The sequence below is a fragment of the Chiloscyllium plagiosum genome, chromosome 12, assembly GCF_004010195.1.
Source record: "Chiloscyllium plagiosum isolate BGI_BamShark_2017 chromosome 12, ASM401019v2, whole genome shotgun sequence".
NCBI classification, from domain to species: domain Eukaryota; kingdom Metazoa; phylum Chordata; class Chondrichthyes; order Orectolobiformes; family Hemiscylliidae; genus Chiloscyllium; species Chiloscyllium plagiosum.
In genome coordinates this window covers 41,124,954-41,138,713 of record NC_057721.1, presented here as the reverse complement: position 1 = coordinate 41,138,713, position 13,760 = coordinate 41,124,954, and positions in this window count along the sequence as shown.

The window sequence follows — 13,760 nt, the reverse complement described above, 5'->3', positions numbered from 1 at the left end:
GGCCAGCATGCTATTAGCCTTCTTCACTTCCTGCTGTACCTGCATGCTTGCTTCATTGACTGGTGTACAAGAACACCCAGATCTCTCTGTACTGCCCCTCATTCTGCCCCTGATTCCTCATTCTGAGGTGCTAACACCTGTTTCTCCAGGTCCCTGTCACTCTATTACAGTAAGCTTTCAACATATTCGCATGACATAACCAATACAGGTTTTTTCTATCTGGCATCTTGACCAGTTAGTTTACCTGATTCAACTTTTTCTCAATTTAATAGGGATGACTAAACCTGGCTTTGAAGGGATCTCCTACCACTGGTTACAATACTAATATGTCATCTACAATGGGGAAAATGTCTGAGTTTTAGAGTTTTTATCTGTGACCTGTTTCATTCTATGTTATGCCCTCTTCAGGTGCTGTTTAGCTAACTCACCTACCCAATTTAATCTCTCCATCATCTCAGATACATGATCCAAGTGTGAGATCTCCGACTTCAGTCCTTTCAATTTTTCTTAAATTATTTCAAAGGCCCTTCACTTCAAATATTAACTCAAAGTGAGTAAGCTGAGTCGATTCATTTGGGCTATCTCTAATGGCAAACAATATGAATAGGATACCTTTATCCCAATCATTCGGATAATCCTAACAGTACGCTCTTAACATGGTCTTTAGGGTCTGGGGTCTCCTTTCCAAAATTCCCTGGGATTCCGGATAATATGCACTTGGTTTAAAATGCTGTATACCTAAGCTATCCTTAAACAGCCTAGCAGTAAAGTTAGATCCTCAGCCTGACTGAATCTCTCTGGGCAGTCCACACTGCGTGAAGAAAACAACTAACTCCTCGACCACACTTATTGCATTAATACTCCGTAATGGAATTGCCTCCGGAAATCTGGCGGACACAATCATTATGGTTAGCAAGTACTGATTCCCACTTTTAGTTTTAGGGAGGGGACCTACACAATCAATCATAACCCACGTGAAAGGTTCTTCGAATGCGGGAATTGGCAACAAAGGGGCTGGTTTTATTACTGCCTGTGGCTTACCTACCATTTGGTGTATGACATGTATGGCAAAAGTTAACCACATCCTTGTACAGTCCAGGCTAATACCAGTACTTTTGTACATTAGCCTGAGTCTTACCTAAACCTAGGTAACCTCCTACTGGTAGTTCATGTGCTACCTGTAGTACCTCCTGTCTGTATGCTACCGGCATCTGGTGCACTTTTGTTCATTTCTCCTCTGCACTAATCTATCATGGTATCCATTTTCATCTTAGGATTCTATCTTTAAGACAATAACCCTCAGGAATACATTCTGATTCCTTTTCTGAGTATGTATGTATATATATATATATATATATATACATTTATACAATTATATATATATATAATTGTTTTGTCTTTCTTTGTAAGTCCATTAGCATTTCAGGACTAAAAACTTCCACCTGACCCTCTGCCTGTTCAGGTTTTTCCTGCACCATTACATCAAAAAGGGTATCCACTAACTGAACCTCAACTCCTTCATCTTTCTCTTTAGTTTTTGCTTCTTGCTGTGACTTATGACAGTGGGTATTTCTCTTTTAACTCCTCAGTTCCCTAGTCTTCCTTTGGCTTCTCCACAAAAAGGGGTCTCACTCCCACCTTGGATCCTGTTAAATCATTCCTTAGAACAAACTGTATTCCTGGAACTGATACTCTGTCAATCATTCTCACTGTTACTTCCCCAGTCTTGATTTGTCTTGCCAACCAGATGTTACACATAATGTAGGGGAACGCTAAATATTTGTCCATCTATTCCACAAATTACCACTCTCCTGGGTAAAATGTCAGAAAGAGTGCAAATAAGTTCATCTCATAGTATTAGAGATGGATTAGCTCCCATGTCTCTCAAAATTGTAACTTCTTTCCCTTCTCCCCCTGTTATTCCTGAGTAAACTTTACCCACAAAGGCGAAATCTTTATAGAGATCGGGTACTAATTCAATGCACAGCCCCTGCCAAGGCTGCACACTCTCCTGCAGCTCCTTGACCTTTCTTGAGGTTTCCTTTACTTTTTTCACTAATCCCATTGGCTTAGCCCCTTTTACCACATCTTTTCACACAGTGCCTTTCTTCAACGACTAGCACTGTGACCTTACATGTCCCACCTTACCACAGTGGAAACACCTGAGGCTTTTCACCTCCTTTTCACACTCTTGGATTTCTTTTTTCACCTGTGACTAACTATTACCAGTGTGCTCTACACTTTATTTTGTAATGGAGGATCTCCTTTTCTCCCAATTTCTAGCCTTCACAGGATAAAATTCCTGTCAGAAGCTAAATTTCGCCTTATGCATAAATACAATTTCATCTGTCATTTCTGCTGTTCTTCTCACTTTGTGAACTTTCTGTTCATCCACATTAATTCTTAACATCTCTGGAAGTGAGTTTTTAAACTTCTCCAGCAGAATCATCTCTCTTAGAGCCTCATATGTCTTATCTATTTTTAAGATCTGCACCCATCTATCAAAATTACTATGGTTAATCTTTTGAACTCAACCTAAGTCTGACTTGGTTCTTTCATTATGTTTCTGAACCACTGTCTTCACGCTTCTGGTACCAATTCACAAGCACTCAAATCAGCGAGTTTGACATCTGTATAACCTCTTGACCCCTTATCTGACAGCGGTGTAAATACCTCACTAACTCTGCTAATTAGTTTAGTCTGAACTAACATTACCCAAAAGTTCTCTTTTGTGCTGAGAAAATTTTTCAAATGAAACAAAGAAGGTTTCAACATCTTTCTCATCAAAATGTGGCAATGGTTTAACATACTGTATGCATCATTACCTTCTCTCTTCAACTTCATCCTGTTAACTTGACTTTCCTGACTAATTTGCAACTTCTGAACTTCAAGTTCTCTCTCCCTTTCTCTTTCTTCTCTCTCTTTGCTCAGCTAAGAACCTTCTCTCCCTTTCTTTTTCCTCTAACATGGCTCTACTCTCCCTTTCTTTATCTTCTAACTCCATTTGCCTCAATTGCAATGTATGTTTTTCTATACACCTAAGTGCTTGACCAACTCCATTACAATTTCAGTTTTCCTTTTGTCACTGGTTAAATCCAATTCTAACGTATTTGCTAATTCTAAAAGTATTTCCTTCCTCTGTCTTTCTAAACTTTCTTGGCAAATTTGGGAAGAATCTTCAAACCTCAGAACCTTTTTGGAAATCTTAAGAGCCATTTCCCTTATGTTTAACTTAACCAACTACAAGTAATTGAAATTATATAAATTGTCTCGCCTACATTTTATTTAAAGATTTAGGACATCAATTGGCAAGTGTTTAAACCTGCTGGGATTTTTTGTACTCAAAAATCAGTTCAATTCTGTCCAAATTCCTGACTGGATTGACCTAAACCTGTCCAAATCCCTGACTGGATTGACCTAAATGTGGGCGGCACGGTGGCACAGTGGTTAGCACTGCTGCCTCACAGCGCCTGAGACCCGGGTTCAATTCCCGCCTCAGGCGACTGACTGTGTGGAGTTTGCACGTTCTCCTCGTGTCTGCGTGGGTTTCCTCCGGGTGCTCCGGTTTCCTCCCACAGTCCAAAAGATGTGCAGGGTCAGGTGAATTGGCCATGCTAAATTGCCCGTAGTGTTAGGTAAGGGGTAAATGTAGGGGTATGGGTGGGTTTCGCTTCGGCGGGTCGGTGTGGACTTGTTGGGCCGAAGGGCCTGTTTCCACACTGTAATCTAATCTAAATCTGTCCAAATCCTGAATGAGCCCCTAGGAGGTGAACCCCTATGTTAATTAAACCAAACACCCAGAAAAGCTTACCTTGCCTCGTAATCCGTTAAAACATGAGTGAGAGAGTACTTTCAAATTTCACTATTTAAAGAAAAAACATCAATTTATTCTTTAACTCTCAAAGTGAACATTAAACAACAACTATTCTCAACTCTAAGTCCATCTTCCTCTTAACTGCTGCATCCAACTCTATAACAATATGCTGTTCCAATAAGACACTTATTAAAATTATATCATTTAATTTCAAAATCACACAACCACTGTCTTCTTCTGTGTCTTTCTTCTTCCAGCTGAGGATCTCCATGGGTCATCTTCTTTCTTTTTACTGCCAAAATGTTTCATATGAAAAGGTACCTTTGATAGAGAGTGTTATTTAATTTCTTTGTGAACAAGATGTTAGATGGGCAATTAGCTCTCCATGAGTTTCCCTCTCTACGGCAGTTGCTCTCTGACCAATTTTCAAAATGACAGTATTTTATACACCCCCCAACATCAGATCATCTCAGTGGTTCGATGTTTGCAAAACAATAAATTCAAACTTGATTGGGTTTTGTATTCTGGGGCAGAGTTTAAACTGATTGGTTAAATTTGAATAGTTGTCATAACAGCAACCAAACCTCAGGTATCCATTTCACAGCCAAATGTTACATATTTTCATTTTCCATCTAGTCATATACATAGGTGCTTGTAATCTCTCTGTTCAGAACAGTATTCACTCTCTCTTAAAAGGTACATGCCTTCAACTTCATATCACTATGGAAGAGATTGTTGGACACCTTGTTAAGATATGTATATCATCAATACCCACAGGTAAGGTGGTGGAATATTGAAAGATGGCTAATGTGGTGCCACTATTTAAGAAAGGCGATAAGGAAAAGCCAGGGAACTATAGACCAATGAGTCTGACATCAGCAGTGGGCCAGCTGTTGGAGGGAATTCTAAGGGACAGGATTTACATTTTTTTTGGAAAGGCAAGGAATGATTAAGGATAGTCAACATGGTTTTGTGCATGGGCAGTCATGTCTCACAAACTTGATTGAGTTTTGTGAAGAAGTGACAAAGAAGATTGATGAAGACAGGGGAGTTGATGATGTATAAATGAACTTCAGTAAGGTGTTCAACAGGGTTCCCCTTGGTAGACTGGTTAACAACTTTAGACCACATTGAATCCAGGGGAACGAGCCAATTGGATATAAAATTGGCTTGAAGGTGTTGGTGGAGGGTTGCTTTTCGGAATGAAAGCTTGTGACCGGTGAAGTGCTACAAAGATCAGTGCTGAGTCCAGTACTTTTCATCATTTATATAAATGATTTGGATGTGAACATAGGAAGTACAGTTAGTAAGTTTGCAGATGACACCAAAATTGGAGGTGTAGTGGACAGCAAAGAGGGTTACCTCAGATTACAACAGGATCTTGACTAGATGGGCCAATGGGCTGAGGACTGGCAGATGGAGTTTAATTCAGATAAATGCGAGGTGCTGCATTTTGGGAAGGCAAACCAGTGCAGGGTTTATATAGTTAATGGTCATGTCCTAGGGAGTGTTGCTGAACAAAGAGACCTCGAGGTGCAGGTGCATAGCTCCTTGAAAGTGGAGTTGCAGATGTACAGTGAGGTGAAGAAGGCATTTGACGTGTTAGCATTCATCAGTCAGTGCTCTGTGTATAGGAATTGGGATGTCATGTTCCAACTGTACAGGACATTGATTAGACCCCTCTTGGAGAACTGCTTTCAATTCTGGGCTCCCAATATAGGAAAGATATTGCTATACTTGAGAGTGTTCAGAAAAGATTTACAAGTGCATTGCCAGGATTGTAGGGTTTGAGCTATAGGAAGAAGCTGAATAGGCTCGGGATTTCTTTCCCTGGAGCATTGAGACCGAGGGGGTGACCTTATAGAAGTTTGCAAAATCGTGAAGGGCACGGGTAGGGTGAATAGCCAAGATCTTTTTTTCCCAGGGTAGGGCAGTCCAAAACTAGAGGGGTAAAGTTTAAAAAGGACATAAAGGGCAACTGTTTCATGCAGAGGATGGTATGAGTATGGAATGAGCTGCCAGAGGAAATGATGGGTCTGGTACACTTAGAAGATTTAAAAGACATCTGGATGGGTATATGAATAGGAAGGGTTGATGGATATGGGGCAAATGGTGGCAAATGGGAGTAGATTACTTTAGAATTTGTGGTCAATGCAGACGATTGGATCAAAGGGTCTGTTTCCATGCTGTATAACTCAATGACCTTATGATTCTCCCTCTGTGTCTAGTCTTCACTTATTGCACAAATTCAATCGGGAGTTCCCTGTTGAAAAAACATTGTCACCAACTCTGTTCTACACCTCACTAGGTTCTAGCCAAAAACAATGTATTTCCTAATTGTAAAGTTTTATATATTCTCAGAGCCAACTTTGAGAAATTCACTTGATGAATGGAACCACCCCAACAACCTCTTAATCCTGTTGCTAACGATTGCGTTGCCAAGGGATATTGGTGCTCCAAAATTTAAAAATGTAAAATAAGAGGGAGATGTATTAGAAACACAATGCAGTGCAAGTTAAATTCTTCATGCCTGTGATTCAGTCACTGTGGGCTGGTATAGCAGTGTGACTGGAAGCTTGCTTGAAGGGCTTCTGTACTCTTACACAGTAGCATCCAGTGCATAGTTGATCAAATTTGAAAACATCACATTGCTGGAGGTTGGTGGGTTGGGGATCCATTCAGTTCACTTAATGTTGCATCAGGAAAATCAGGGGTCATACTCAATACTTCCTGGTAAGTACTGCAAAAAATGAGGCCTCTTAGGGTAGATCTGGACAGACCTCAGAGCATGATGACAGAGCCAAGGTCAACTGGAGAAGAGAAAATGAAAATAACACTGAGAAAGACTTTGAATTGTAATTACTAATAGGGTCTGATTAAAATCAACGGAGAATGTTAAAGAGAGATTTCCTGGATTTGTTTTCTCAATTCGGGCAGGGGTTTTAATTTTGTTTGCCTCATCCAGGAGATCATATGCTTCCTCTCCACAGATGCTAGCAGGTATGCTGAGTATCTCCAGCAACTTCTGATTTCGTATCATATGGCTGTTGGTGAGATGAGGAGTGTATTCTGATGCATGACGTCTCACAACCATGCAGTACAGACTGAGTGAACCATTACACCATTTCTAGTCCATCATGGATCCATAACTCCACACTAACAGAACTGTCCTTAAAGAACAGTGAGTCATCTTCACTTCAGATATCAGGCAGCATAACTAAACCAATGTTCCATGGTTTTATTTAACACATGCTATGCAGCATCCTATTTACTTCTACCCAAAAGCCTCCTTGGAAATTCCACCCACAATATGTGTTCTGTAAAAGAGATTTTAAATGGGCATTTCTGTGAAATATTGTGGTAAAGGTTTTATTAAAAGAGATTTTGCAGCTATGATCTTTTTAAATAAAACTGCTGGAAATGTTGGAAACTGGTTGGGATGTCAGCGACATGTTTTGACTTGGCCCTTGTTGTCCAGCATAAAGCTGGTATACTCGCACATTTGTGAAGTCCCCCACCACATGGCATTTTGGGATTTTGTTAGCGATGGTATCTTTCATTGATGAAATGTGGCAAGACAGAAACAAGAACCTGCTTTGAGATCACACTGACATCTGACTGCTGTGGTGCTATTTAAATCTACAATAGCAGCAGGTAACTGAGACATCATTAATAACAGCTTTACATTAAGAATCATGACATTCATAGCACATTAATGACTTTTCCAATAAATTAAAACAAGTGGTCCCAGATTTAGAGCTTTGATATTGACTTTGCCATTCAGATTCAACACCAATTGGACTGCAGAAGGTCTGTTCAGATGTGATGTACAGAAATATTGTAATGAAATCTCTATCTCTTACTTACATTGCTTCACAAGCTTACCACTAAAGTGTTCTGAGGTTTATTTCCAACACTCATAAGCAGCCAATCAGCTTATCTAAAATCTTGCTGCTATCCAAAATGCTTTCAGAATATATTCAAAGATCCTATGCCTAAACCCTCAGACTTAAAATATCTGGCAAATTAATCCTTAGCCATTAAGAACTCTGTTAGTAATCAAAGCAATGCATTGTACAAAGAGAAAATCTCTACAGCCCCATCTGCAAAATAGAACTTACATTGTGTCTGTCATCATACAAAAACTTTAGCATCTGGTTACAAAGGCCCAACAACATCTCTTCTTCCTCAGGCAGCTGAGGAAATTTGGCATGACGGCGAATACCCCTGCCAACGTTTATAGGTGCGCCGTCGAGAGCATTCAGTCTGGATGTATCGCTACCTGGTATGGCAACTGTACCATTCAAGATTGGAGACGGTTACAAGATTGGAGACGGTGAACTCAGCCCGGACAATCACAAAGGCCAACCTCCCATCTATAGAATCCATGTACTAGGCCCACTGTGAAGGAAAGGCCTCCAGCAGTCTCATAGATCCAGCCAACTCTGCCAATGTTTTTCTACAACCTCTACCATTGGGGAGAAGTTACAGAAGCCTGAAAACATGCACCAATTGGTTTCAAAACAGTTTCTACCCTACTATTGTTAGAATACTAAATGGACTCACAAACTCTTAACATTTGCCTGTACCTGTGTTTTTGTTTTTGCCGCTGTTTACCTATTGTTTACTATCTATGCTAGTTAACTCTGTGATCTGCCTGTATTGCTCGCAAAACAAAGCTTTTCACTGTGCCTCAGTACACGGGACAATAAATTCAATTCAATTCGATTTAGCATTCAGGTGAACTTGGTCTATTTGAGTAGATAAATTGCTTAAAACAATCAAATTTAACAGCCGGAAATGTGTTTTGGCTAAAATAGTTCCAATATTTAAGGTGAGTACTTTTAATCACACACTCCAACACTAATGCTCTTCCATCACTGAAACTAGGATTTTCATTGGAACATAACAAATTCCCATATAAATAATTTAATCATCACATTGTTGTTCAGAGAGGAATCAATTAGAGCATAATTTCAACAATGCCAACTTTTATGAAAAAAATGAAAAGAAAGGAGAACTCAGGAGAGGTTATCAAAGTCTCCAGATCACAAAATAGGACAGAATGTTTGGAAAGGGTTAGGAATCTAACTTCAAGCACATCAGATAGAGGAATGTCAATCAGAAAAGGTCAATACAGGACTGAAGGTGTTGTATTCTGAATGCAGGCGCTATATGAAATAAGATAAATGAGCTTGTGGCGCAGATTGGAATTGGCAGGTATGATGTGGTGGGCATCACGGAGATGTGGCTGCAAGCGGGTCAGGACTGGGAGCTAATGCCAAGGAAATACATCCTATTGAAAAGACGGGTAGGCAGAGGGGGTAGGGTTGCCTTATGAGTAAGAAATGAAATTAAATCAATAGCAAGAAATGATGTGGGGTTAGATGATGTAGAATCTGTTTGGCTAGAATTGAGGAACTGCAAAGGTAAAAAAATCCGTAATGGGAGTTATGTACAGGCCTCCAAACATTAGTCAGGATGTGGGGCACAAGATGCACCAGGAGATAGAAAAGGTGCGTGAGAAAGACAAGGTTACCAGTGATCATGGGGGACTTCAATATGCAGGTGGACTACCAAAATCAGGTTGGCAGTGGATTGTAAGAAAAGGAATTTGTGGAATGTGTACAAGATGACTTTTTGGAGCAACTTGTGGTTAAAGCCCACTAGGGAATAGGCAGTTCTGGATTTAGTATTGTGTAGTGAAGCAAACTTGATAAGGGAACTTAAGGTGAAGGAATCCTGAGGAGACAGTGATCATAATATGATTAAATTTACTCTGCAATTTGAGAGGGATAAGCTGAAATCAGATGTAATGGTATTTACTGTTGAATAAAGGCAACAACAGAAGCATGAGGGAGTTGCTGGGCAAAATTGACTGGGAGAGGAGCCTAGCAGGAAGGACAGTTGAACAGCAATGGCAGGAGTTTCCAGGAGTAATTCAGGAGACAGCAAAAGAGAAAGCATATAATGCAGTGAAGGGCAGTGTGAAGCCAGAGTCTTGGGAAGCCCTTAAAGACCAACAGAGGACAACTAAAAAGGAAATAAGGAGGGAGAAGATTAAATATGAGGGTAAGCTAGCCGGCAATGTGAAAGGAGATTGCAAGAGTTTCTTTAGATACCGAAAGGGCAAAAGAGGACATTGAGCCTTCGGAAAATGACGCTGGAGAAGTAGTAATCAGGAACAAAGAAATAGTGGAAGAACTGAACAAGTACTTTACATCAGTCTTCATGATAGAAGACTCGCGTAACATCCCAAAAATTCAAGAGAGTTGGGAGGCGGAGGTGGCCATCACCTAGGAGAAAGTGCTAGAAAAACTGAAAGGTTTGAAGATAGATAAATCACCTGGACCAGATGGACTACACTCCAGAGTTCTGAAGGAGATCACTGAGGAGGTAGTGGAGATGTTAGCAGTGATATTTCAGGAATTATTGGTCTCAGGGACAGTCCCAAAGACTGGAAAATCAGTAATGCAACTCCCTCTCCCCCATTTAAGAAGGAAGTAAGGCAAATGACAGGAAATTATAGGCTGATTAGCCTGACCTCAGTTTTTGGTAAGATTTTGAGTCCATTGTGAAGGATGAGATTTCTGAATACTTATTTCTGAAGTCAGCATGGTTTCATGAAGAGGAGGTCATGCCTGACAAATCTGTAAGCAGTCTTTGAGGAGGTAATTAGCAGGTTAGACTAAAGAGAGCCAATGGATGTTATCTATTTGGAAGTCCAGAAGGCCTTTGACAAGGTGCCTCACAGGAGGCTGTTGAGTAAGATAAGGACCCATAGTGTTAGAGGCAAGGTACTAGAATGGATAGAAGTTGGCTGTCTGGCAGAAAGCAGTGAGTGGGGATAAAAGGGTCCTTCTCAGGATGGAAGTCGGTGATAAGTGGAGTTCCACAAGGATCAGTGTTGGGACCACAACCTTTCACTTTATACATTAATGATCTAGATGAAGGAACTGAGAGCATTCTGGCTAAGTTTGCAGATGTTACAAAGATAACTTGACAGGGTTCAGAAAAGATTTACAAGCATGTTGCCAGGGTGGATGGTTTGAGCTATAGGGAGAGGCTGAATAGGCTGGGGCTGTTTTCCCTGGAGCATCGGAGGCTGAGGGGTGACCTTTTAAAGGTTTATAAAATCATGAGAGTCATGGATAGGATAAATAGACAAAGTCTTTTCCCTGGGGTGGGGGAGTCTGGAACCAGAGGGCATAGGTTTAGGGTGAGAGGGGAAAGATATAAAAGAGATCTAAGGGGCAACTTTTTCACACAGAACGTGATGTGTGTATGGAATGAGCTGCCAGAGGAAGTGGTGAAGGCTAGTACAATTGCAACATTTAAAAGGCATCTGGATGGGTATATGAATAGGAAGGGTTTGGAGGGATAAGGGCCAGGTACTGGCAGGTGAGACTAGATTGGGTTGGGATCTCTGGTCGGTATGGACAGATTGGACCAAAAGGTCTTTTTCCATGCTGGACATCTCTATGACTCTAATGTTGTGCCTGAGTCCCAGATGTACAATGACCATTATTGTAACTAAGTTAGCAAGGCAAATGTTTCTTCCTGATCTTCACTAATGTTCATGCTATCAGAGTCTTTTTATTAGCAACCTGGAACATAATTGGTGGAGACTCTCCCGACAATGAATGATGTAGGCATTGATGAGAAAGTTGGTAGAACTGCATACGATTGGCAGTGGGGAGCTTCCCAGGAACTGCAGTTTTCACTTTCTCCTAATTGATTTTAACCTTACTGCAAAGTCTCTTCTAAGATGCCTACCTTGAAGAAGTTCTCCTCCTCTCTCTACAAGGATCTCAGTGAGTCTCTCTCTCTCTCTCACTGCACCCCCCACCTCCAGGTCATCTGTTCTGCCTGAAGCACCTTCATCTACCTAACACATTCCTAACTACCTTCCCCCCAGCCCCATACCCCTCCCATTTATCTCTCTACAACCCCCAGTTCACAATTCTCATTCCCCTGATGAATGGCTTATGCCCAGAACGTCAATTCTCCTGCTCCTCAGATGCTGCCTGACCTGCTGTGCTTTTCCAGCACCACGCTCTTGATATCATGTCCTGCATCTGCAGTCCTCACTTTCTCCTAAAGTGTCATTTTATCATATTTGACAAAGGGTTTCTCTCTGTGAGCCTCAGTGAGTTTTCTCACATGACCATCCTAAACTTGTCTTATTAACTAATTATCATGCCCCTATGGAGACCCTCACCCCCAATGCGACCCTGGTTCTTTCACTTCCTGTGGTCGGACGTACATACCACTGCCAGGATACCCATGAATTTCCAGTGAACCCTGCTGCTGGCCAGGTTTTGAACAGACCATCATACACCCAGCCAAGTACTGTCAGTCCCTAGCTGTGGTGTATAGTTCATTCACCTTACTTTGTGGACAGGGATCAATGCTCCTGGTGGACTGGCTGGTGCTGTGAAGGGATATCCTCCTCTCACAGGATCAACAGGAGGGACCACAACATGCCGATCCTGCCAGGCTGGAGTGGGGGCAGTACTACAGGCACCATGGGCCCAAGGGACAGCCAAGTAGTGAAGGAAGAAGGTCAATCATCATCACCGTTCCACCAGAGTCAGTGTCAATCACAGTCATTGCCACAGTACCCACCTCCACCCAAGGTTCATGCTCTATTACACTGAATTTTGCCTGCAGCAGCTTCCCCTCTCGCTCTAACCCACACATTACTAACTCTGTAGACAGGCTCACTCACTCATCACTACCTTTTGCCCCAGCAGCACTAACAGCCATGCCACCACCCACATAGCACTGCGTCTGTTCCTTTCTCTCATTCCAGTCCCTTATAGGGCAGAAAGGGCCAGGATGGCTGTTGGCTGTTCGACGTTTGGCTCCTCATGCCCAATGAGGAGAGAATCTGGAACCTTGGCATCTAAGACCAAACCTGCCCCGTGTGGTGGGGAAACTGCTCAGTCCCAGTAACAAAGACAAGAATTTCACAGGAAATTCAGGCAAATCCTCGCAGTAGTAAGTACATCTGGCTATCTTACATGGAAAAATCACCACTTCCTGCCCAACACATTCCTCGGCCTCCCCCATTGAGCCTCCCCCATTCACCCCGTGATTCACATATCCATCCCACTCCCGATTTTAAAGTTGCCTACCCACATCCCCATCCCCTCTCCCATTCATAGTTACACACCCTCCCCCTCCCCCTCCCCTTTCCCCCTTCATAGTCACAACCTCTTACCCTTGCCCCTCTCACAGTCACAAATGCCCCTTCCTATTCACAGTTAGACCATCTCCTCAGTTCACACCAATTTAAAGATAGAGCTGGTTAAACGTGCCTGTGTGAGTTGAAACAGTATGTAATATGCATGTGTGTGGTGTCAATAGGCACAGCCTTGGGTCTACCAGCCAGGCCCTCCTGTTAGTCTCTATAACATTGTCTATCACATCAGAGTAATTTGTAGTTCATTGTACCACAGACAGCCCTGCTGATCCCTCCTGAAAAGTATATGGTGACAGTAAACCTCCCAGAAGGTGAGCAATGGTACAGTCTGCCTCATACACATGGTGTTCAATGGTGAGGATTGCTCAGACAATATTTTCTTGATTCATTCCCTTGAGAAGGAAAAATGCTAGCATCCATTAAGTATTTGATTTTCCTAGTTATGACAAGGAAGCTGAAATTTTGTTGAATACTAAAACAGCAATCAGAAGGTCAACCATTAGAACCTTCCCTTCCAGAGTCCCGAAATCCATTGGCACTTAACTTAGAAATAATCATAGAGAGGTATCATTGCCCTGTTGGAAAAGCTTCCAGATAAAATCAGGATATCCTACCATTATGTGTAGCAGAGCAGATGAGTATGTTGAAGTTATTGTGCAGCATAGAGATAGCAGGAAAACAGATGCCATGTCCCAACACATTCCTGCACTGGAGTCGATAGGAAGTGTGACCATAGCA